Source organism: Plectropomus leopardus, chromosome 18 (assembly GCF_026936395.1).
Source record: "Plectropomus leopardus strain MGB_pleo_1.0 chromosome 18, ASM2693639v1, whole genome shotgun sequence".
NCBI lineage: Eukaryota > Metazoa > Chordata > Actinopteri > Perciformes > Serranidae > Plectropomus > Plectropomus leopardus.
This window is the reverse complement of record NC_142193.1, coordinates 10,787,599-10,812,085: the sequence shown is the minus strand read 5'-3', so window position 1 is coordinate 10,812,085 and position 24,487 is coordinate 10,787,599. Positions and strand designations below refer to the sequence as shown.

Genomic DNA, 24,487 nt, shown 5'->3' with positions numbered 1-24,487 from the left:
TTAAAACGTACTCATGAGCACAAATTCAAGCATATATATGCACATGCATGCTCAAGCATTAGCTCTCAGCGTGACCCTCCTTGTGATTGGACTGTTGGCGTGCACGGCGTTAAATAGCATTTATATGCAGAGTATACTGCTCTAAAGTGGCGCTGAGTATCATACAAACACTTAATGCTTGTTTTTCTTCAAGGGCGCCTATTCTTGATTATGGAGGGCTTTAATAGCCCCTCAAATCCTGATTGGCGTATTTAGGTTGCAAATGATCAGGAAAAAAGAAATCTTAAAAGCTAAGAGAGCGACAGTGTAAAAAAAAATTTAAATCAACTGAAGCAGTCCACTGCTTCAGTTTATAATTGTTCCTCCAGCGATCAGATGTCAGGCCTGGAGATGTATGGGCCTGCTGTCTGTCTGTGTGCTGACACTCTCGCCTGATTAAGATCTGTTACAGCCCGCACAACACACCATTTTAATTAGTCAAGCCCTATTCCCATGATAACCAGTGAACTGTACATGAAAGCCAGCCAATGCACCGCCGAGCACCTTGTGATTAAATATGAACAATTGATCCCTCTTTCAAAATGACTAATTGCTATTTTTTTTTCTCTTTCTCTCTCCTTACGCCACGTAAAAGAGAAATGACATCAGCAGAAGGGAAACTTAAGAAAGTAATACATCACCAGCATGTAATTTCCACATGTGTATTTAAGCGTTTGCAGAAGCATGTTAATAGCTCTCTGTCAAAATGTAAATAACCGCTGGGTAATGCTCCATTGTCTATTCTATTAATTTTCCCTCCTTACCATCTTACTGCTGATACAACAATTACTTAATGTGTATCCCATACATGAGGAAGCAGCTTTCATCTGTAAACAGCTTCATTAAATCATTAAATCATGGCAGAGATTGTGTGGAACTAGTAAAAAGGATGTTAGAATGAATGCTAATATTACGCATTCTGCTCACTTGCTCCTGCTTTAAATGCACACTGTTAGCTCTGTGTGTGTGTGTGTGTGTGTGTGTGTGTGTGTGTGTGTGTGTGTGTGTGTGTGTGTGTGTGTGTGTGTGTGTGTGTGTTTGTGTGTGTTAATGTGTTGCCCCACTCATGACCCCATAAGCTCTTCTCCTTACATCTCCCACTGGGATCTACAGGAAACATGGGTATGATATGTGTGGGGAATAGAATAGGGTTCAGTTTTAGCCAAGGAAACCTCATGTGATTATATATTCAAAGAGGGACAGTTGTGCATTTTTATGTTGAGCTACGACTCCTGAGTGCTTCATCTTGTGATTTCATTTTCAGTATAGCCTTTAATGTCATTTTAAAGAGTTAGAGGTGTAATTTCAGGGGAAATTCAGATAAAGGATCACTATAATTTCCCTAAACTGACTGCTTTTGATCTAATTGTGACATGAAACAAACTAGAACTAGAACCCCGCTGATGAATATTTATTATTTATTTAATGGCTTTTACATTTTTCCACATTAAATGAAGATACATAAGTGAAACAAAATAGATATACACACAAAAGAATTTCAGGAAACAAACAAAAAAACATCAACAGAATCACACTGTGTATGGTTCATTAGTTCATCATCCTGCCATGCATGAGCTAAATATTTTCATCAGAAACAAAATTGGCTTGGTAACTTGGTTTCCAAGTAGCGCATAAAGCATCTTCATATTGTTGGTAGCTGTTCGCATTATATGCCAGATTTTTTTCATGGCCAGGCAGCTTGAGAAGCTCTGCTACAAAGCCCCTAAGGGGATAAGAAAAAAAATAGATGGAGAAAAAAAAGTAGCACCTCCTGCCACTTCCACATACTTTTGTTCCCTCCTCTGAGCTTTATTCTTAGGCAAACTAGTACCTGGATTCGTTCATTAAATCTGTGTATGAAAAGGGATTGAAATGCATGTGACCCATTTATGTTGCAACAATTTCTACCTCGTATTAATAGTCTTATATCAGAAAATATAGCACATCACACCCCAATATTTAAATAGTTGCACCAGGCCGATCTAGGATTCCTTCGCTTTGCCTGTTATCAGTTGATAAAGATGATGCCTTGCGGTCCACAGAAGCTGTTTATGCATTGGGCCCAGAATTTGGTTCTACGCTCCTGTTGGCATTTCAGTTGTTTGGATGGTAACATGATGAACTTCCATTTCTCATGCTTTCAGGTTTGAAAGCTGCATCACCAGCGTAGCTACGTTAGTGACTGACGCCTACCATGTTACCCCAGCAACCCACGCAGATTAGTTGGTGATGTGTGGACACACAAATCTGATCTGATTACCTGAAAGTAGCCACGTGGACAGTTCGTCTCAAAGATCTGATTTGAGAAGTAAATCTGATTTGCCTGTGCACTTAACGTAGCCTTTGATATCTTTAAGCGTGTCCAAGAGAGCTTGATAAGACAGGACACAGTTGTTTTATGGTCAGACTTTTGTGGTAAGAACACATCTGAGCTTTCTGATATATAAGCAACACTCTGGGCAGGCATCTTGCCAGCTTACAGAAACGTAAGCCGTTATCAGGCTGACATTTTAAAGATGTCAATTCAGACTGGATTTTTATCATCACATGCTGTGACAGTCAAGTAAATCAGTCTAGATCTTTTGTTTTCCATTTAAAAGTCTGGGTATATAAGAGGATTTTGATTATAAATGACATCAAAGATCATTTGTAATCACAGGACACCTCCTTCCAGTTGCAGCAGCGCCTTAAATGGAGCTGAGTGATTCCACAGACGTCCTCTCCCTTGTCCTCCTGCAGCTGATGTGACAGGCCTTTTAATTGTCTCATTCAGATAACATGTCACACAGGGCTGAGGCCGCGTGGTGACATCTGCTAATCATCAGTTCAGCGCCTATTCACACATCCAGTCCGGGGATCTGATTGCCTATTGGTGCCCTCTGTCTGGCCCCGATTCATTCTCACCTTCTATCTGTCTCTGTGCCCACTATTCACACTCACTGTTCACCTCTGCTGACACTCCCACTCTCCCACCCATTTCAGTTTCAATCTCAAATTTCATTCTTCTTTTTTTTCTTTCTGCATGTCAATGTATCGCCACAGTCTCTCATTACCAACCTCGCTCTCTTTTTACCTTCTTGACAGGCAAATCATTCATCAAGATCAGTTATTTAGACAAGACAATTAATTATCTCTGACCATCACACTGAAACTTTATCACACATCTGTTCTCAACACTTAAAGCTATAATAATAATAATTGTACATTTTCAAAAAATACACTCAGAATACCTCTGAGTTGAAAATTGTTCTGCCTAATATTTGTACCTGACAGAATGACCTACACCCCTATTTATACAGGTAATAGTCCATTCTGATAGATATTTGTACCTGGCAGAATGACCTACTCCACTTTATGATATATTAATGCAGGTTGTAGTCCATTCTGATTGAGTTTTGTACCTGACAGAACGACTTATTCCACATTTATAGAGGTAGTGGTCCATTCTGATAGCTATTTGTACCTGACAGAGTGACCCACTCCACATTTAACTACGCTTATACAGCTAGTAGTTAATTCTGATAGATATTTGTACCTGACCAGATGACCTTATCTACATCTATACGGGTACTAGTCCATTCTGAGAGAAATTTATACCTGACAGAATGACTTTCCTCACATTTATACAGGTAGTAGTCCGTTCTGATTAATTGAGAGTTGGTAAAATGACTATTCCACATTTTTACAGGTAGAGTCCATTCCGGCAGATATCTGTACCTGACAGAATAACTTACTAGACAGATAACTATATTTATAGAGATAGTAGGTTGTTATTATAGATATTTGCACCTTACAGTATAACCTACTCAACATTTTTACAGATATTAGCCCATTTCAATAGATCTTTGTACCCACCAGAATGACCTATTCCACATTTTTACAGGTAGTAGTGCATTTTGATAGATATTTTTACTGGCCAGAATGACGTGCCCCGCATTTATACAGGTGTTTGACCATTCTAGTAGATATTTGTGCCTGACAGAATGACCTAATTTACATTTAACTACATTCATACAGGTAGTAGTCTTTTCTGATAGATATGTATACCTGACAAAATGACCAACTCCACATTAATATAGGTAGTAGTTCATTCTGATAGATATCTGTACCTGACATAATGACTTATTACACATATAACTTTATTTATACAGGTAGTAGACCATTCTGATCGATGTTTGTACCTGAAAAAGTGGCCTACTCTTCAAATATACTTGTGTTCATAACTGCCCTCAAATGACCAAGTAAATGTTGTAATATTTATATTTTTGTATTTAGCTTAATGGCTAGGGGAGCTCTATTGCTACACTAATGTCTTTCTGAAATAAGTGTTAAGTTTTTGTGTTATTGGAGTGGAATTGTGTATTTCACAGGTTGTGCACTGTTACCTGTCAGTTGTAGGTTTTGTTTTTCTTGTGCATGGGCAACTACACCAGTTTCCTCTCTGAGAATTAATGAAAATTAGTTTGCTGTTGACAAACATTACTGTTGCACAATGTAGCACAAGTAAGAACAGACAGAGTTAATTACTGATGAAAAAGTTAAAGTTTTTAGGGACAGTGGGGAGACATCTCCAGGAAAACAAAAGTTAAATTATTAAATCTTTAGGCAGACATTTGTCTCTCTGTCAAATTTGACATCAGCAGCATTTTTCTCAAATGGCAGTTTGATTGACATTCCTGTTCTTGTCTTGCAGAGTTTTCTGACAGTATAAATTGGTAGAATACATACATTACATCTTGAATACTAACAACCAAAACATTGTACAGTGAAAACTTCTATATAGTGCATACTAGAGGCCCACCCACAGTAATGACTAGACCCCTGAAAAGGTCCAGTGACCAGGCAACAGCCTATGTTTTTTTTCTTGCAATGGTTGCCTTTGACAAAAAAAAAGTGCCATACTGTTTTCAGGAGAAGGAGTTTTCATTACACAAAGGATATATTTTTCTAAAGTGACAGTCAATACAATATTTATTTTTGTTGTTTTAATAAATAATGGTGAATATTTTGTTTCAAAATAAAATTATTATTGTGTCAGTGTCTCCCGCAGAATTAGAGTGTATGTATGATGGTAGGGGGTTAGGGTATCATTGTCTGTGGGTCTGTAATTGCAGTGCAGACAGAGCTCTTCATAAGTTCTTTTCTTTCTCAACAGCAGTTTGCAAACAGCTGGATGGATAATTGATCTGTCGATCCATTGAGAGCTGATCAGATCGATGAAGGAGAGGAGCGGCTGCTGTGAGTAAATACAGACTTTTAGACCCGGCACACTGAACTGTTAACTTTCACTTTCAATGCACCTGACGTTCTGCTGCTCCCTCTGTGCTGGAAATATGCCCTGCGCTCCAAGAGGTGTAATGCATAATCAAACAGTATATATATTTCAGTAGCACTCCTAATGAACAGTTCAGCTTAAAAAATAGAAAATCCATTTGTGGCAGCAAAAGTTTTAATTGTGGCAGGCTGCCAAAAATTAATAAATGTGTGGGAAACCCTGTCATAATTTGGATAAACGTGATTGTTGCTGGTCTCCTTGGGTCCCCAGCTTTTACCCTTTTTAATTCTTCATAAGTGGCCCTCCTTTCTAGTATTATAATATGTGGTACCGAATTAGAGCACCGCTTTGTTTTGTTGTCTATAAGAGATCTGCTGTCACTCTTTAATATTTCTTTTTGTATGAGTCCAAAAGTGCCTTCGTTTCATTTTCATTTCTTGGCTCCAGTTTTCACAATGTGAAGGAGCTTGTCTTCATGTCTTGAACTGTATATGTGATTGTTTGTGTAATGCATCATGTATGCACTCACAGATAGATGGGGAAGGAATGTGATGGTAGTGGTGAACATCCCCCACCATCCTGCATACATGTTATCAGCTTTGTATCTGGACTGACACTGTGTGTTTGTACTGTTTGTGTGCTGGTACATTGTGTGCAGTGATGCATGTAGGTCTGTACTGTAAAGGCTGCTAGATGGGTACTATGATAGTTGGGGAATGGACTGCTGTGGTACTTGCACTGAGCCCAGCAGACAGATAAAAGGAGAGTCCAAGGGGGCTTTACTTGATAACATTGGTGAGACTCAGTGAAGTGACTAAAAACATTGCACCGTAGGCTCATTGCCCACAGAACTGTGCTGCTCTGTCCTCAGGGACGTCCTCCACTCATATATGGTATATTACCGAGCGCCATATGGCGCTGTAGACGAACAGAAATAATTTATTGTTTGTGTGTGTGTGCCCAGACAATGAGGTCAAACAATTGGACTGGCAAAGCACAGGAGAACACAACTGTGCATTTCATGAAGTATAGCAGCCCATAGCTCACATTTCCCATGAATACAGTGGAGGTGAATTGGCAGCAAGGTGCTGTACGGATCGGTATATTTCCTCAGGGTCATGGACACCGAGTGCCTTCTAACTCTCTTTAGATCTCTAATCTTCATGGTTGCTGTTTTCCCTTCACCTCCATTTATCAGCTCTTCTGCTCTTCCCACCGACACATCCGGTGACAAATTACACTGCCCACAGTGGATCACTCCACATGAATCACTGCTACTGTACTCTGACATGACACTGAATAGGCACGGGGGAGTGCACAGCCTTGCCAACCTCACAGGGAGTTTTTGTTACTGCTCGAGGTGATAGGTAGATGAGGTAGAGTTATTGCAATAGCAGAATAAATCATAATGTATAGGTAGGCAATATGATATTTTCAATGAGAATATGATATAAATTTGTCCCTTTAATATCCCTGGGTGTATTAGATGAGGGTTGCAAATCAATGAGCAAGAATGATCTAGTTTTGCATCATTGTAATGAGTACTTTGTTTTGTCCAACCCTGCCTCCTAAAAATGATCTTTGCACGTTAGTAAACTGTGTTGTGGCAACGTAATCGGGTTATGGATTATGGACAGAGACAACATTTCTTTCAGGCAGTGGTGGAGGAAGTACTTAAAAGCCACACCTAGGTAGAAGTATAGATATAGTTAAAGTTGTCTATTAGAGTATTACTTAAGTTAAAGTCTTAAGGTATCTTTTGTTTATTGTACTTAAGTATCAGAAGTAATTCTGTGATATTAAATGCATTCAAAGTGAAAGTAAATAGTACACTGTCAGATTTTTAAGATTCATAAAATTTACTTCTTTGTAACACCACTTTAAAAATTGAGCACAAATTATGCTTAAAGAAAAATTAGACTCCTCTATTCATCCCTTCGCCCCCTTCTCCTTTCTTCCTGTCCTTGTTGATTTTGTAGTAAGTAACTAAGATGCAAGGAGGGGATGTAGTTGAGTAAAAGTAAAAGTTTCCATAAATATATAAAAAATCAGGTAAAGTACAGATACTGCACTGCTTTCAGCTATATTCATGTAGCATATAGGTTTTGAAGGAAGGTGTTGGGGAGGATGGCAGGGCATTACGAAGTGCAGGATATTGACACCAGAACTTCTGTTTTGTGAAAAAATACTCATTTGTCCATTTTGGTGGAAAACAACAGAAGTTTGTAGGTAAACATTGTACTGATTTGTTCAAAATTAACGTTTTTGCGACTTGCCAGAAACAATAATTAGGAACAAATCCTCATTATATTAATAGAAAACATAATTTGCTCAAATTACCCTTCCCTCAAAAGGTATTTTCTGGGAGACAGGGCTGGATTTGTCATGTGTTTAATTTGATGGTTTGGCTGAACATTGACATTCATATCTGTGTATTTTATTCATTAACCATTTATTTTACAGACAAATGATTATATCAGGATAGAAATTGATGGCTGGCTCATAGCTGCTTAAAATGATGTGATTGTCAGTCAACCTGTTTTATTTGAATTTTTTTTTGAGCCTTGAAAAGCTTAAGTTATTGAGTAATTCACAAGAAAAAAAAACACTTATATGACTATATAAACTCATAGTCAATTATCTCATGTTTGATGAAATCAGATAGCACAAGCCTTGAAACTGCCTTCACAATTTCAATGAAAAATTGCTTTTGGTTGCTGTATATCATTGCAGACATCTGGATAGCTTTAAATGCATATTTACTGAGCAGACATCTTTTGTCACAGTTTATTTCCGTTTGTGTATCTTTCCTCCCAGCTACTTCTCCCCACTTTACCCTAGAAGTTTCTTCCTACTGTGTGTTTTTGTAAAAGCAGATTTCCGTCTTTCATTACCGTCGCTTGGCAGTTTATGTTTTATTCATCATGTACCCAATAAGTAACAGCACCGCCCAGGCCCTCAACTAATCACGATCCCGGTGGGGAGAGTCTTTTCCATCATTAGCTTCACCTGTAGCTGGGCTCTCCTCAGCTCCAGATGCTAATACAGCAGTGATGAGGTTAGAACCACAACAACCCTGCCTGTATCTGTAACTGGAGGTTGAAGGATGAGACCTAATCACCAAATCACGTCTGTCATCTTCTCTCTGCTCTTGCTGGAGGCGAAGAAGCGTCAGGAGTCCCTAATTGCCAATCAGGGATAACTAGAGTAATGCAGCGAGGGCTCGCTAAATGTAAGAAAGAACAAAGCAGGCCGGAGCCTGGCTTAGACACATGCAGGAATTCAGGCTTCGCTGAGGAGAGTTAAGTCTTAGAGAGGTGTTTTTGTTCTTCGTGTTTTAATGTTGGAAGCTGCGCTGTGTGCCTTTGAAGCACACAGTCGACTGAGACCCTGGCAGGGCCAGTTAGGTCTTCCCCATTATAACTACCACACTGCTTTTGATGTCACTTTGTGCAGCCGACTCTGCACTGTCTTAAGTGTGATGCAATCCTTACAAACCGATTGTCTTATTTTCTTTCTGCATTCATGGGTATTGCATCATTACAAGGATTTACATTGCCGACTCCTGAGAATAAATACTTAAGTATATGTGGGTTTTTCTTATTAAAGTTTGAGGCTTATTTATATAGTTTGAGCACTTTTCCTATTGGTTAACACAGGGTGGAGACACAGTAACATCCAGTTTGCCCAGAGCTGGGTTTTTTTGCCCTCGACTGTTGGCTGCGTGTCCATGCTTGTTATTGGTGACTTTCTGTTGATAGCTCTGTTTTAGCAGGTGCAACTCATTTTCTGTACAGCTTTTTTTCTGGTTGCACAAGGACTGTTTTAGACTAGTATTGTGTTCAGTTTATTATAATAATTATTATTAGACACAACTCGACAACCATATCCAGAGGGCCAAGCACCACAATAGTCAAGTTGATGAGACAGGTTGTTAACAAACTCACACTTCATCCGTTTTTGTAAACCAAATTATTTGGAAGCAGAGGGTGCAGTATTGGCCACATCCCCAGATTTCAGCATGTAAGTTGGCAAGCAAAATATGTAATTAACAAGACTGATGCAAAACCAAAAAGAAAACTTTTGGGAAAAAAAGACCAAATTTGTTTTTAAAGGGTAAAGCTGTAAAAACAAATCGGTCTTTCTATACTTTCCAACTTTCCTACTCCGTTTGTGGCATTAGATCACTGTCTTTATAAAATTTGTAAAAACAGGTACATATAGTACAAATATGTAATTTCATTAAAAAAAACCCCAAAACTTTATTTTTTTAAAATTGCTAGGTACTGTAGTTTTACACAACTATTTCTCAAACACAAGAAAACTGCATTTGTCAGGGACTATTTTCAACAGCAGAATATTACACATTTTGTGCTCTTGTGCAGTTTATGTTGGACTGATTAAAAAATAAACAGCTGTTTGTTCATCACAGTGAAGGAACACTTATGGGCTCACTGGGTGTTTCTAAAGGTTTTAGACTGTATTAAATAATGGACATTACATTACATTACGTGATGTCACCCTTTGGTTTGTGGACTGCTGTTTTGAAGCCTCCAGTTCGACATTTTGGCCGGTGCCATCTTGGGACCTTTTTACACAGATATCATGCTGTACTGCCACTTTAAAGTAGGTTCTGGATTCATACACAGATACAAATATCGGTGGCGTGGTGCAGCTCCAATGTTTGATTTTAGACAGCATGCCAGAATCACGAAAACAAAAGAGGTGTGATGAGCATGAAATGTAACACTCAGCATCTTCCTCTTGTATGTGTGGTAGCAGCCCTTTTTAAACATTAACTATGGCATAACTTTGTTAAGCAGTGTTCAGTAGAAAAGAGGAATAAGATCTATCAGCCTTTGGATACACAGACAATACTTGTTAGTATGATCAATTTATTGCTGGTTTTAGGGCGCACCCCACTCAGAATTATGCCAGTCAAATCAGATTCTGCAGTTCAACACGAATATTCAACGATTCACTTTTTTCAAAAAGTTTTAAAGTTTGATTGGGGCTCAGCGAGATGTTCAGTGTGACAGCTGTGATCATGTATTATAATAAACAAGTTAACAGCAGTTTCGACATACAGCAAATGCACAATATTTTTGCTGACACTAGATATCAACAAAAGCCAGAGACTGCATTGTATCAACTTGCTGTAAGCTGTAAATTCACCACTTACCTCACGGTGTGGTCTCTCTCTCCCTCTGTGCAGCTGCCTGCATGTCCGCATCTGTGAGTACTGAAGAGTAGCTTGAAAGTCAAGAGCACTCACTCCAGGGCAAAATCTGGGGACTAAAACATCCCCAGAGGTTCAGTGCAGAGTGCACTGACTATATTTAAAATAGATAAATGAATAAATGATAAATAAATAAGTAAAATTACTGCTCAACTCGAAGCAATCTCAGTCGACTGAGGGGTCTCTGACTGATGAATCCAATCTTTCAAGGAGCAGCCCTAGTTGGATTAGATCTTTTCGTAGGATTTACAATAAACAAATATAATAAAGTTTTTTTAATGAGACTTATTGTTGAAGAGAAATCTAATGGCTGGTAAAACAAAGGCAAGGTTTTTCTGCTAAAACACATCCTCCATTAGCATAAATCACCTAGTAGAGCTAGAGGAGAGAAAATAATAAAACAACAACCTATCCCCATTTACTGACTACAGTTTATAATTGTCCACCAATATAAAGTGACAAACGGGGAGTTGAGCAAGAACACCAAGTTGTCTCCTAAACAGAAACTAATGAGCACTCTGTCCAAAGAAAGCTGGACTCTGCAAAGTATAAACCACTAACTTTAAACCAATCACATACTGGATTGAAAACCAGTTTACTGAAGGTCTTACATTTCAGTCATCTCTAAAAGTGCTCTGCCTACAAAAACTTAACCTAGATCATGATTAACAAAGCAGTGTGATCTGCAGTGAAGTGTCATGTTCTCTTTCACCGGTAAAAGGATATCTTTATAGAAACAGAGGAGATTACAGAAAGCAATGAAAGGGGATTCAACAGGGCTTACTCATGACAGCTGACTGTGCTCTGTTAATCACATTGTGTTCCCATCCTGATACTACAGATAAAGCTAATATCAGTGAGGGATTAATATCCAGGTCCCCCTTTAAACAAGAAATGGTGCTGCTGGTGGTGAGTGGATAGAGGGAAATCATGAAACAACTGCCATGTTGATGGTTAACTGTACTTAGTCTTATTGGGCACTTGGATTGGGGAAATTATGGTTCTTCACGTACTGCCCGCAAAATCATATTAAGTGCTCATTATCTGTTGTATTAAGCAGAGAGATGTAGAGCTTTTTCCTCTCCACAGTTTACCGTCATTTACACACACACACACTCACTTAAACCAATGTTTTATTGACGTCTGACAGTAGCTTTATTTTGGTTATTAACCAAACAGGAGCTGATACTTTGTGCTCATTTTCTTCCCATTTAGAAAATAAACAAGGAATAGTCTTTATTGATCAAAAACGTGTCTGAAACAATTTTTGGCCCAAGTTGTCACACAAAAATCCTGGCTAAATGGATAACAAAGATCTGTTTTTTAGTCAGTTTATTATTTACACTGCAAAAATGCTCCATCAAACTTAAGAGAAAACTTGTAGATGCATATGCAGTGCAGTAAGTGGTTTTCACTTGATAAGATTTCATAAAGTAATTCTGGCTATCCAGCAACTAAAAGTTTTTAGGTTTTAAAAGATAACTTCTGACTGCTTCTGTAGTAAATTTAACTACACACTAATTATTACTTAATACTTTATGATTAAATTATTTAAAATAAGATTTGTGTTATTTTTTTTTTCTAGACAAGAAGACTAAACACAGGTAAGACGAATATATTCTAGTTTCTAGTTTAGCATCAAATGATGGGGCTCGGCTCCCATATTTCTGTCTGAGCTCGACCCGGACCCAACAGGCATTCTGTTTTTATGTCGAAACCAAACCTAACCCTGACACAAACCCACCAACCCTAACCCAACCCAGTAGGCTGTCCTTTGTGCTAATCGGAAAATGTTAGCATGGTAACAGGCTGAACCAAGATGGTAACAGCAGTTAACATTGAGAAAAACCCTGATATGTTTGAACTGAATATACATATCAATTACTAAAGGAAACACTTTGTGCCTAAATCTGTAGAAGAAATTAAGACTTTGCTTCTGACGTGTCTTTAACTCATCTTTCACATATTTTTATATTTGTGTTTGTAATCCCAATGCTTTATGTGACGTCATAAAATCAACTGTAATACTGCCACTCACATCTCACAAAAAGTAAAATCTTTTCCTTTATGATGCAGCTGTAAGGCAACACGGCCTGGCTGATGTGTAGCTTTAACTCAAGGGACAATACTGGAACGATATGTCAGCAAACAGTGACATATTTGTCAGTGACAAATATGTCCCTGTACCTTTTTGTGCTGTCTTTTTTCCTCTTCCATAAAGCCCTCATATTTAATCCGTTATTGAGTCAGTCCAAAAGGCTTTTTTCTCCTCCAATTTAGGTAATATTAAATTGGTAACGCCAGGCAGTGCCCATATCAACAGAATCATTTAAAGGTAATTGATCATAACAGAACTGTGGCGTGTTACACTTCAAAGGCTTTCATAGGTCGACTGTCACTCTGCTGACAGCCGGCAGCCACTTCAGCCTGTCTGTGACAGCGTATATGACAACCGTGTGACGCTGTCTTTGGCAGGATTTTACACAAAATGCCAAAAAAAATAAGTCTCCGCTAAAAAGCAGATGAATTCATGCATGTCTGTTTTCATCTTTAAGGTTACTGAGCAGTGGATCACAAGCAGAAAGTATGCAATGACGCCAGTGCGCTGAAAACATACAGCTGTAATATCAATACGTCAAGCCCTACTATTATTTCAAGCAGCCATAAATTAGGAGGGCTGGGTCACTTTTCTGCTGTTAATTAAAGCCTATAACATAATGCCATGGCACAGTTTGCTGTAATTGAGTTAATTACAGATGGTAGCTTGGCTGTTAACATGCCTCCCACACATGAGGGGTCGAGAGGTCAAACCACCTACATTGCCGTCATGGAGAGCTCCCTAGAGAGGGCTGCTTAGGCGGCAGAGGACGTCATCGTTGCTGAGCGTATTGAATGCCTTTTGCATGAAAGAGTCTTTGAGCATGGGAATAAACCAGCCTGTCTCACATTTATCTTTCTGGAAAAAATTGGATGGGTGTGTAGAACTGACCCCTAAAGCAACATTGAAACTGCCGCTAAGAAGTATTGAATATTTGATGCCTGCAAATTTATCGAAAGTTTGATTCCTGCAAGTTTCCATGATACAGCAATAAGGAATAACAATAGCAAACAGGAAGATAAGGAATAAGTCTAAGTCTTATTTGTAATCATCGGCAAGGTTCTCTTTACTCTCATCTTCTAGTCCCCCATTTTTCCCTCCTCTCCTCACTTGGGACTCGCTGAGCTCCAGGATTAGATTAGCTATCATTTATAGCAGGCCTGGGAGGCTGTGAAGAGCAGACTCCATCAGATGGAGAGATAATGGTGCTTTATGATAGATCCTGGCTAATGAAATGCCACTGTCTGTAATGAGATCAGTGAAAAGTGAGCTTTTGACCCCCAGAAAAGGGCAGGCAGCATATTGAGAATATCTACTGAGGATGTTCTTGACATCTAAGATTTCTGCCCTCCTGCTCAATACACGGTCCTGTTCAATTCATGACAGTACGAGTTAAAAAATGTTAAACATGTCTCACAGCATTACAGTAGCTTATACTAAGCACTGACTGCACATTTGAGCTGGAGCTCATGTATCACACATAGAAAAAAGTACAAACAGTGAAAATGCCAAAATGCTAATGCCAACATTTACCAGAGGCAGTGAGGTGGGGCTGTTCAAACAGTGGGGAGTGTGTAAGGTCAAGAAGAGGATTAGTCATTCTCAGTGTGCCTCGTGTATAGCAGGTCCACACATCGGTAATGCAGCAGAAATACACCAAATCATTCCCGGACAGCAGCATAGAGAACGTGAAATGCTGAGCCTGTAAGGACTGCTAACAATGGAACTTTTAATGTCAAGCCTGAATGCCTCGTTAAAATTGATTCTCCAACATCGATTATAAATCCTGAATCCCCACCAAATGTTTGCAAAAAAATGAGTTCCATTTTTACTAAAACTTTGAAAAAAAAACCAAAAAACAACAAAAAAAAAAAAACTTTACATCAATTCACCAGTCACTTTATGAGGTACACCCATACCCTATGGTTTGTGGACTTCTATTTTGAAGCCTCAACTTTGGCATTTCAGCTGTCGCCACCTTTTTTTGGAGTGAGAAGTTTTCAGCCCGCTTGTTTACATCTTGTTAATACCAGGTTGGATCGCCTTTCACCTTATAAACAAGCCTTAGTTTTTCATAGTGCTGGACAAGATGTTGTCAATATTTACATGATGGAATCACAGCGTTTCTGCAGGTTTATTGGCTGCACATCCATGACGCCCATTCCACCACATCCCAAAGGTGTTTTATACTGTTCTCAACATTTCCTGTGTCAGGGACCCCTACATTGATACGCCTAAGTCACAAACCCCGATTTGATAAGATTCGGCTGATTCGGCTTAAGGGATCTCGCATGCGGTGTTTGAATGATGCTCAATTGGCACAAGTGGCCGAGGTGTGGCAAGAAAAATATACCCAACAAGATTACACAACCACCGCCAACCTGAATCACTGATACAAGGCAGAATTGGTCCATGCTTTCATTTTGTTTGTGCCCATTTCTCACCCTACCATCTAAAGGACACAGCAGAAATCGAGACTCTTTTGGCTGGCAGTATTTTCCAATCTTATGTTGTCCAATTTTGGTGAGCCTGTGCCAATGGGAGCCACATTTTCCTGTTCTTACCTGACACCTGTGGCACCTGCCCTGTGTGGTCTTCTGCTGCAGTAGCCCATCGGCCTTAAGGCTTGATAGGTTAAGGTTTCTAAAAATACTTTCCTTGTGCCTACAAACCAGCCTGTCTGGTACCAACATAGTATAATGTTTAAATTCCCATAAATTGATTTTTTTTCCCATTCTGATGCTTGGTTTGAACTTCAGCAGATGTCTTCTTGACCATGTTTACATTTCTAAGTCCACTGAGTTGCTGCCACCTCGTTGGCTCATTTGATATTTGAATAACAATCAGTTGGACAGGTGTACCTCAAAGTGGCCAGTAGCATGGTTATTGAGCAGCCTCCATACATACTGTGCGTGTTCATACCAGCAGTGTAATACACATATACATACCACTCCACTCCTGTTACTTTGTTGAAAAAAAAAAACAAAGATCAAGAAACAACAGCTGAATGAGAGATATCATCTTTTTTATTCCTTGCATTCTCCTTCCTTGTTTAAACCTATATCACCTGCAATAAAACAGGACTACCAACCACAGTTATGCTAGTAGCAGCTAATGTAGCCCTCTATTACTGTGAAAATAGTATAATCTCATACAGGACTATTCCATAATCCGTTGTTTGATAAGACCAGAGCCACGTTACAACTGTTGTCATTTATCTTGCTCACTGGTTGCTCATTAGTTGTAGATTTATCGGAGTTACATTGTGCTTGTTTACAACATTGATTTTCCTTGCCTTACTTGCTTGCAATTTGTCACTTTCATCCACCATAACCCCTAGTACCCTATCTCTTTTGGGACTGAAGTGGTCTCATATGACAAAATATTTAAGAAAAAAGAACATTGATGTTTAATACAAACATGAAGCATTTGTTTATTTTGTCTCAATGTTCCAACTATTTACTCCTATTTCATACAACTTAGTGTTCCATAAAATATGACATTAAATTACAAAGTTATTTCATTATTTTGTAGATTTTCAATAGGGATGTCAAAATAACAAATTATTTCATATAAATTAATCACAGGAAAAATAACATGTTAAAAAAATGACCTCTGATTGATCGCGAGGTACGCTTTGACCCAGTGCGTTGTTGAAGGCCACAGTAGCTTTGTAACATTAAATTTTGTACCATCCGAGTATTTCTAGAGAAGTGGTGGCTTTCCGATTTTTTCTGCATGCCATGCATGGTTTTATATTCTATACCGCCTTTTACTTAAGTTTAAAGTCTCTCTTTCACAGAGATTAGGAAATACAAAGCTGTCTGTTTCACTCAAAACTTCCCTGCTTGTGTTTCAAAATAAAAGAATCCTATCAGCTGTTGACACAAGACATTTTATTTTGAAATATTTGCAGGATTGTGCTGTTGAAAATGCAAGAGCTGCATGACTTCATAAATGAGTGGAGTTTGTGCTTAAAAATGTGAACTGGATTTTTAAAAATACTCTCATAGCAAAAATGGATTTATGCAATGAATTTTGATCACTTATGTAATTTATCACTTAATCATCTAATTAATTAGATTAATTATTTTCATCACTTGACAGCCCTAATTTCCACACAAATCTTTCGTACATAAATTTTAGAGTGAATGGACCTTTCCAAACCTAGTGTTGGGTTTGTCTGTGCAGGGCTACTGTAGGAACATGGCAATCTTTGAAGAGGAGGGCCCGCACTCTATGTAGATATAAACAGCTTTTTCTAAGGTAACAAAAACACAATATTTTTTTATTTTCAGGTGATTATACACTAAAGTAAACAAACTTATTTTTTTGCATTCCATTCCTGCCAATATATCCCCCTAAATCCTACACACTGGACCTTTAAGTGTTGCAGCAATCCTCGTACTCCATTATTGGATTGGTGATCTTTTGTCAGTCATGAGTACCTCACCCTACATGAAGCATCACCATGAATAAGAAATCAGCACCGCTTTCCTGACATATATTAACAGTTTTCTTGATTGCCTTCACTCTCCCTCTATCACCTTTTAAAATATTCTGTGCTTTCGCTTTGTTTTCCTCCTTTATACTTCACAGGTTATCAACCTCTCCTGTTCCCTCTCATTTCCGTCCACTTTCCCTCCTTGCTCTCAGTAAGTCAAGGAGTTGTTTGACGGCAAAGTGCATCTGTAAGCTGTCATCTTATTCCTCTCTCATCATCCAGGAAAGCTCTGCCACATGTTTGAGTCTCTGAAGGGAGGTCAGGGGTCAGGCGAAGTCATCTATAGCTTCAGGAGAATTCAGAAGAGGGCTTATGTGTGACTGACAAGTTTTCATTTACACCTTCTCCCCTATCCTCGCTCAACTTCATTTTTCATCTCTGCTGTCATTCCCAGGGGAACAGCACGCACTTGCTTCCCCTTGAAAATATGTGTTTTGCATCACAGACGCAGACGGTTAACAAAGAATGAATTGGTCTCATTTTCCCCTCATACATTTTGTTTATTAAGGTGCTCTATTATTTATACCTTGCCTGTAGCTATTTAATTATGCTGCTGGAGCGGCTTTTTTGCTGCAGACATGTTTTGAAGCCCACCTGGCTGTCAATAGACAACCGACTATTGTAATTTAATGAGATTAAGGCTGTAACCACACACTAAATTCATTTGAAATATCTTTTCAACTTTCACTGTCTGCCTGTCACTGACAAGAAGCTCACCCACTGGCAGCCGAATGTCCTGAATCGTCTCTCTTCTCGTTTTTTTAATAACATTTCTATTATTGTCAAGAAGTCATTTCCGTGGCTAATCTCCTTTTGAAAAGGATAGAGAGAAGTCACAGAGAGTAATGTACTTTTTTGGAGTTTATTTTAATTGAGGAGTCATGGCAGGATTAAATTTTATTTGGTCCAAGGGAGCAGCCGGTCCTGGTGAGGCGACAAAGGAAATTGATTTTGTGCCCCATATCCTTTCCTGCAGCTCCTGGCTTGTGTTCGGTTGGCACGGCACAGTGCCACGTCAGGGCGGGCTAGGATGAAATATAGCTTCATGCATTTCTTTATCTCTGAGTGTGGGAGGTAGCTTGACCGTCTTGCTGTTAGAATAGTGAAAGTAGTGGGCAGAAAAAGACATAGCAGTTAAATGGATTTCTTGAGTGTGGGTGCAGTTTGTAGGCTAATCTGTCTGGCAGAGGTCAGTACACACTTGGGAAACAAATACAAATGCATTATGTGGATATGAACAGATAATGTTCTTTTGATACATACAAATAGGAGGCAGGGGCTGTCCCAAAACTGCATATATTTGGCCAAAAGAACTTTTCAGATTTTTTTGTTTTTAAGTACTTCAAACAACTTAATTTCACTCTTTGCCATTGTAAACACAGCCTCCAGTTTTTAAAGAGCGACCATGCAGCATGGTCCAACGCAGACGTGGCTTGTATTTTTTTACCGTAAAACCCCCCGATCTGTTTCTACAGTGAATTTTCAATCAGACAATTTAAAGTCAAAAACAAATTTTTGAAATAAAAGGCTAGTTTTGATGTCGCAAAATCATGCCCACACATCTTTGGTGGAAAAGTACTCAGATCTTTTTCTAATGTAAAAGCAGCAACACCACAATGCAAAAAGTATAGGGTTGCACGAAAGAATTCACGATAACAATATTATATAATTATATATTATATTATATATAATTCTAATAATAATCAGTCAAATTCATTTTTAACTTCATTTATTGCACTATTTCCTTTTTTTGTTTGCCTTTTGAATTACACTCAGAATATGAATAGGGAGTTATAACCATAACTGTACAAACTGTGAAAAAAAGCATTTGCACTTAATTGAATATCACTCTTACTGTCAACACTGGTATATAGCCTAGTTACAAGTAAGAGTCCTGCATTCCAAATTTCACTAAAGTAAAAGTATAAACACATGTTACGTACCAAATGTAACAGAACTTATGCAGAATTTAAATATAATAAATTCTATATTATGTTACTATAATGACTGATCCATAAATGTTTACATGGCTTTAATGTGTCATCTAGTAAAGATGAAGTTTGTTGTAGTTTTTTTTTTTTATCTAAATCTGCAACATAACTAGTTATTAGAGATGTTAAATCAATGTAGTGGAGTAAACAGTACAACATTTGCCTTTGAATTTTTGTGAAATTGAAGAATATCGTAGCTTAAGTAAAGTACTTGAAGTGAGTAGTCCTTGAGTAAATGTTTCAGCAGATGAATTTGTAAACAGCCCTCTAGTGTCAAACTTAGAATTTACATCACTCTGCACAGTAAAGTTCAAACATCCAAGTGAATTAACAATAAGCAGAACACATTTGTGTGTTTTGGGGGACTTGACTTTAGGGATGTGGTTAATATATTATATTGTATGTTGTGTTTTTGTGCAGAAAATGAAGTGATTTCTGATGTAAGCCCTTTGCACCTCCAGTGTAAATCCAAATCCAAATATTTTTGAGACATAAACACATAACTGATAGCTTTTTGTTACAGCCCTACAGTGCACACAATGACCAGAGAGTGGCATTTAAAGATGTCGGTCAGTCTTCATATGCTTTACTTCAAAGCTCCGTCATCACCATCATCACCTCAGCTGTCTCTTATTGTTGATCCATGTTCAGATGGCCAGAGGACTGGCTTTGAATTTCAACTATGCCATACCTCTGAGGAAACCCTTTCAGATCCACTGAGCCTGAGGGAGCTCTGGCCGGCATGACCACCTCTGGGCAACTTGGCATGCTGGTAATATCATGGCCAGCAGTCACCAGGGGCGATGCTGACAGGCCGAAATGTGCTAAGCTGACCTTTTGCTTCTAATTAAAGTGTATTTTGTGTGTCCAGATGTGGCGAACTCGCTTGTATAGTGTCTGTGGAGAGGGGCCGATGTCCTGAAGCTCTTGTTCCTTTAGCAGCACATTGCATTAGCTCATCTGCCTCACTGTCACCTCCTTTACACTGTGCTTTCCTGCTTACAAATGTGTGAAGTCCTGACACCCAGCTGAGTGCTGCATGGGCGGCTGTCCGTGAGGAACGTTAAGTGCACCAATAACACTGATCCAATGTGTCCTTGGACACGAGTGGAAAATTGTAAACACAGGTTGTCAACACACATTCACATACAGTACACACATTCATCTACACATGTTGGTACCCTGGGGTCACTGAAAAGATTATTCCTGTCTTTCCATTTATTTTTCTTCACGTCAATGTGAGCTGTGAATTGGAAAATTTGTCACTAGAGGCTTGGGAATCCTTCAAGATAGTTTTAATGGGAATGATCTGTGAATTTGGGGGAAAGCTGCACTTGACGACAGCACTTTCAGTCCATTTGGGATGTCGTCACCAAAGAGAGAAAGAGAAAAACAAAGAAATATAGAAAGAGAGAAGAAAAAAAGAACCCTTTGCATTTGGAAATTGTTGAACATAACACAAAGGAAAGAAACCAGTAAAGCAGTAAAACACTTGTCAAAAAGGCTTTGATTTAAACTAATTCAGCAGGTCTTTTCAGCTCTCTTGGAATAAAGATCAAAAGTTGCCTTTTCATTATTTTCTTATAATGAAGAAACAGCTGCAAAGTCCTTGAAAGCTAATGTAAAATGCCTTTTTCTATTAATGGTTAAAACTGGGGTAAGCAGTTTAATTTAGGCTTCATTTTGGAAAAAATCCCATTATAACCTTTGAGCATATTGTAACTCAAGTGAACTGAGAGAACACTACACTTCTTCCCCTCTTCTTGGCTGTTTTAAGGCTTTAGTATATCTAGTCAGAGATGGGAGACTTTGGCCAATCACAGGTCATTTTAGAGAGAGGGTGTTTCTGTTGGCTTTTCTACAAATGCAGATGGGCACGCATGTCCATTTGCAAAATCCTGATTCAAAAAGTGGCTATTCCAGCATTGCCTACACTGCAAAGAAACCCAAAAAGGAAGATGGACTTGACAAAAAGACAGTATAAAAGAGAGTCTGACATTAAACAAAACAAAAGATGTGTCAATATTGGCTTAGCGTTTTTAGATGGAGATAAAATGCTGATGGTAGTTTAGTTTTCTGCTAACTAGAGCTAAAGGCTAGCAGCTTCAAGTTCACGTTTATGTAGCTAACATTTCCTGCTGCTACAGAGCACCTCACCAGGAGGAGAGCAGGCAGCACCGGAGTTGTAGTAACACAAATCCAGCCAGTGCACACCTCAGCTCCGTGGATCAGACAGCTCCAACTTCCTTTCAGTTCAACAAACTTTCTGTTGCTGCGTATACACAGGTTAGACTTGATGCTGCCGCTGGCCGCCAGCCAACTATAACACCCTGCACTGGAGGGTTTGCGCCAGCCGAATTCAAGCTGCTACAGCCGCCAACCGCAGCTGTCTCATACGGAGCTGCTGGAGGCTTTTCCTCAGGGAAGTAGTCCACAGTGGCGAGGAGTGAGGCGCAGGGACAGTGGGGTGGCTAGCTAGCCAATTATTTTTCTCATTTGTTGCCAAAAATAGAGAGAGACAGAGCACAGTGAGGGCCATGCATTTGCCCATGGTTGTCTGGTTGGAAGGGCTGCAGGAGGATGGTGTATTTTCAATTTTTGAAGTTATTTTGCCTTTTCCAGATGTCTGCTTTAGAGCATCTCTTGATTGAGTCAGCATTTGTTAATGTGGGCAATAGCGCAGAATGCTAATGGTAGTTCTCTTTCATTTTGAATGGAAATCATTTCCAGCACTCCTTTCTTTTCCTAGCAAAGATATTGTGTCTCCTCAAATAGCAATTATTGTATTTTACAAGTCTCTTGTCTCTTGACTTCTTGGAAGGACAAGAAACTGCTTTTTGAGGGAAATAAACTTTAATTATTCTTGTTTACATACTGAACAATACACATCCATTATCACTTGTTGCTGCAAAGATTAAAAACAGTAATTAAATGTTAAAAAATAAGAAAACTGACATTTTACATGTCAACAGTGATTAAAAAAACACACTCAACAATAGATGACTGCTGTTGAGACAAAATTGGCATTGAACAACTAAAATTTTTATTCACCGAGCCTTTTTTTTTTTTTTTTGCAGTACCTCAATGATGGAATGACATCTGGTGAAATTATTTCCACTTGCATCTTTTTGTGTGTGTGTATGTGTGTCTGTGTATGCATGTGTGTTAGTACGATTAGTAAACCGCCTTATCGTCTTGTTTGCAGCAGAGAGCAGAGGGTCTCTGGTCAGTGCTGTCTGATATGGAAACTATCTCATGCTTCTGACGGTGGTAGTGCTATTTGTTGGCTCTTGAAGGCGTCGGGGAGAGAGATTGCTTTTAAGAGCCCTCACACACATATTACAAAGCTGTCACTAGCGGGACTGTTGACAGCTGATCACTCTGTGGGAGTGTGATGCTCAGAGAAGCAGAGGGTGCTAAGATAGCAGTAGTCAACGAGTTAAGAGTGGACAGACTTTCCCACCATATGATTATACTGATTCCTCAAGCTGTTTTCCTCCAGTGGCCCCTGACATGGACAATGTGCCGTGACTTCACCTGCCATGAATTTCTATCCTGCATGATTTGTTTTAAAATCATACAAATCCCATCTGAAGTTCAGGCATAAAATCAACCACTGATGATGTGATTATCCATCATGTCCAGGGGTGCTCAGAGACACATTTGGCCAGTTTAACCAACACATGTACATGCAATTTTGTCTCCAAATCACACATTTGGGTCCATACTTACAATCACAATTTGTACATTATGTGTTAATGCCCACTGAAGCGTGAGATGTTCCTTAATCTCTACTACCTTGAAGGAGACCTTAGTAGTTCAAGTTATGTAGTTTTTCTTTTTTTTAACTGGCTCTAATTTAGACTGCAAAGCATCTTATTACCTTTAAATATTGACATATTGTACATTTTCTTTTCAAGATTACCAGGGCTACTTGAAAATGGAGAAATACTTGATGGTAATAATGGTAATTAATATTTCAGATGGATTCAATATGTAGACTTTCTGTTGCATTTTATTAGCATCCGGAAGGTGTCAAATATGATAGGTCTTTACTGAACAGTGATCAAATAATCTGTGATATTTGTGAGGTTTTTGGTGAATCTTACAGCAACTAGTGACTTGAAGTAGCCTCATCACTAAAGGATAGGTGAATATTATGAAGTGCAACAAAAATTGTTTACTTTTACTCAGGTTTTACTCCAGTCAAATCAATTTCAGTTCTCACATCATACATATGAAAGCAACAATTTAGTGAATTCTTTCCAGCCTTTTCCTCCATTAAATTGAAAAACAACCAGACTCTATGCACACGTGTCTTAGATTGCTATATCGACACACTGCAGTTATTAAAATGTTGTCTGACTACATTCCTCTGTACAATAGCAAACTTAAGGTTAACAAGCCGGATGCCAGGTTATTCTCATTGGGTAGTTTTGTATCTACTGGGATGAGTAAGGTAATATCTAATCCACTGCATGTCTGTGTGTGTGTCTGCTACAGAGGACACCATTATACTTTCAAATGCATACTATATCAACCCTCATTTCCATGAATTATGTTCACACAGTCGTGTGCCAAAGTACCCTTTTTGAAAGCTTTATTTAACCAGAATTTTCCTGATGGGACACCCCTGCTTTATTTCTGACCTAATGTCACACCAGAGGGACATTCAGCAGTCTAAGTGTTCAGAAGAGCCCCTCTGCCCTCTTAGCTCAGATGTATGTCTGATCATGTCTGGTATTAATTTGGCAGGCATTAGCTGATGTTGAATAATATATCTGGTATGGTCTCATTGAGCACAACTTATTTTGAGCCACATGTACCGTATGTGGATCTTTTGTCTGACTTCTGCCTGGGGTGGGTACTGGCGATATATAAACTGATCATTTTAACACTTCTTGCATAAATTGACTAAAAAGTACAAGTGGTTTGAGGTTTAAATATCAAAATAATTTTAAAAAATCCTATTAAAACTTATCCCTTGAACTGAGACACACATTTCCGCTCTTGACTGCAATGAAAGGACGATTATTGTTTTGTTCAACCCTGAATTAAATCAATCAATTCACTCATCTTTTGTGCTTTCAACACCTCTCTTTTGGCTTGATTGTTGTATCTCTTGATAGTCTTGCAGAGAATTGGATGGAAGTGGAGCTCAACAAAGACTCCACTGTTACCTCAGATTTATAATCACCTTTTACACAGAGGCAGAAACACTCACAGACGCATGTAATTGTCTTGTCAATCAACTTGCAAATGTCATACACTGTTATTTTTGCTTGTTGTCTGCTTCTGGCTCATTGCCATATCACTCGGCATCACTTCTCCTTCACCCACA

The 24,487-nt window shown here is 38.8% G+C and overlaps 1 protein-coding gene across 2 annotated transcripts in view; it reads left to right on the top strand.

Moving 5' to 3' along the window:
* LOC121957195 (zinc finger protein 281) overlaps positions 1-24,487 on the top strand; it is a 137,707-nt gene that overhangs the window by 44,534 nt on the left and 68,686 nt on the right. For both annotated transcript variants that reach the window (XM_042505723.2, XM_088091060.1), the window contains one exon: positions 5,195-5,277. The gene's annotated coding sequence lies outside the window, so the exon portion shown is untranslated. The remainder of the gene's footprint in view (positions 1-5,194; positions 5,278-24,487) is intronic.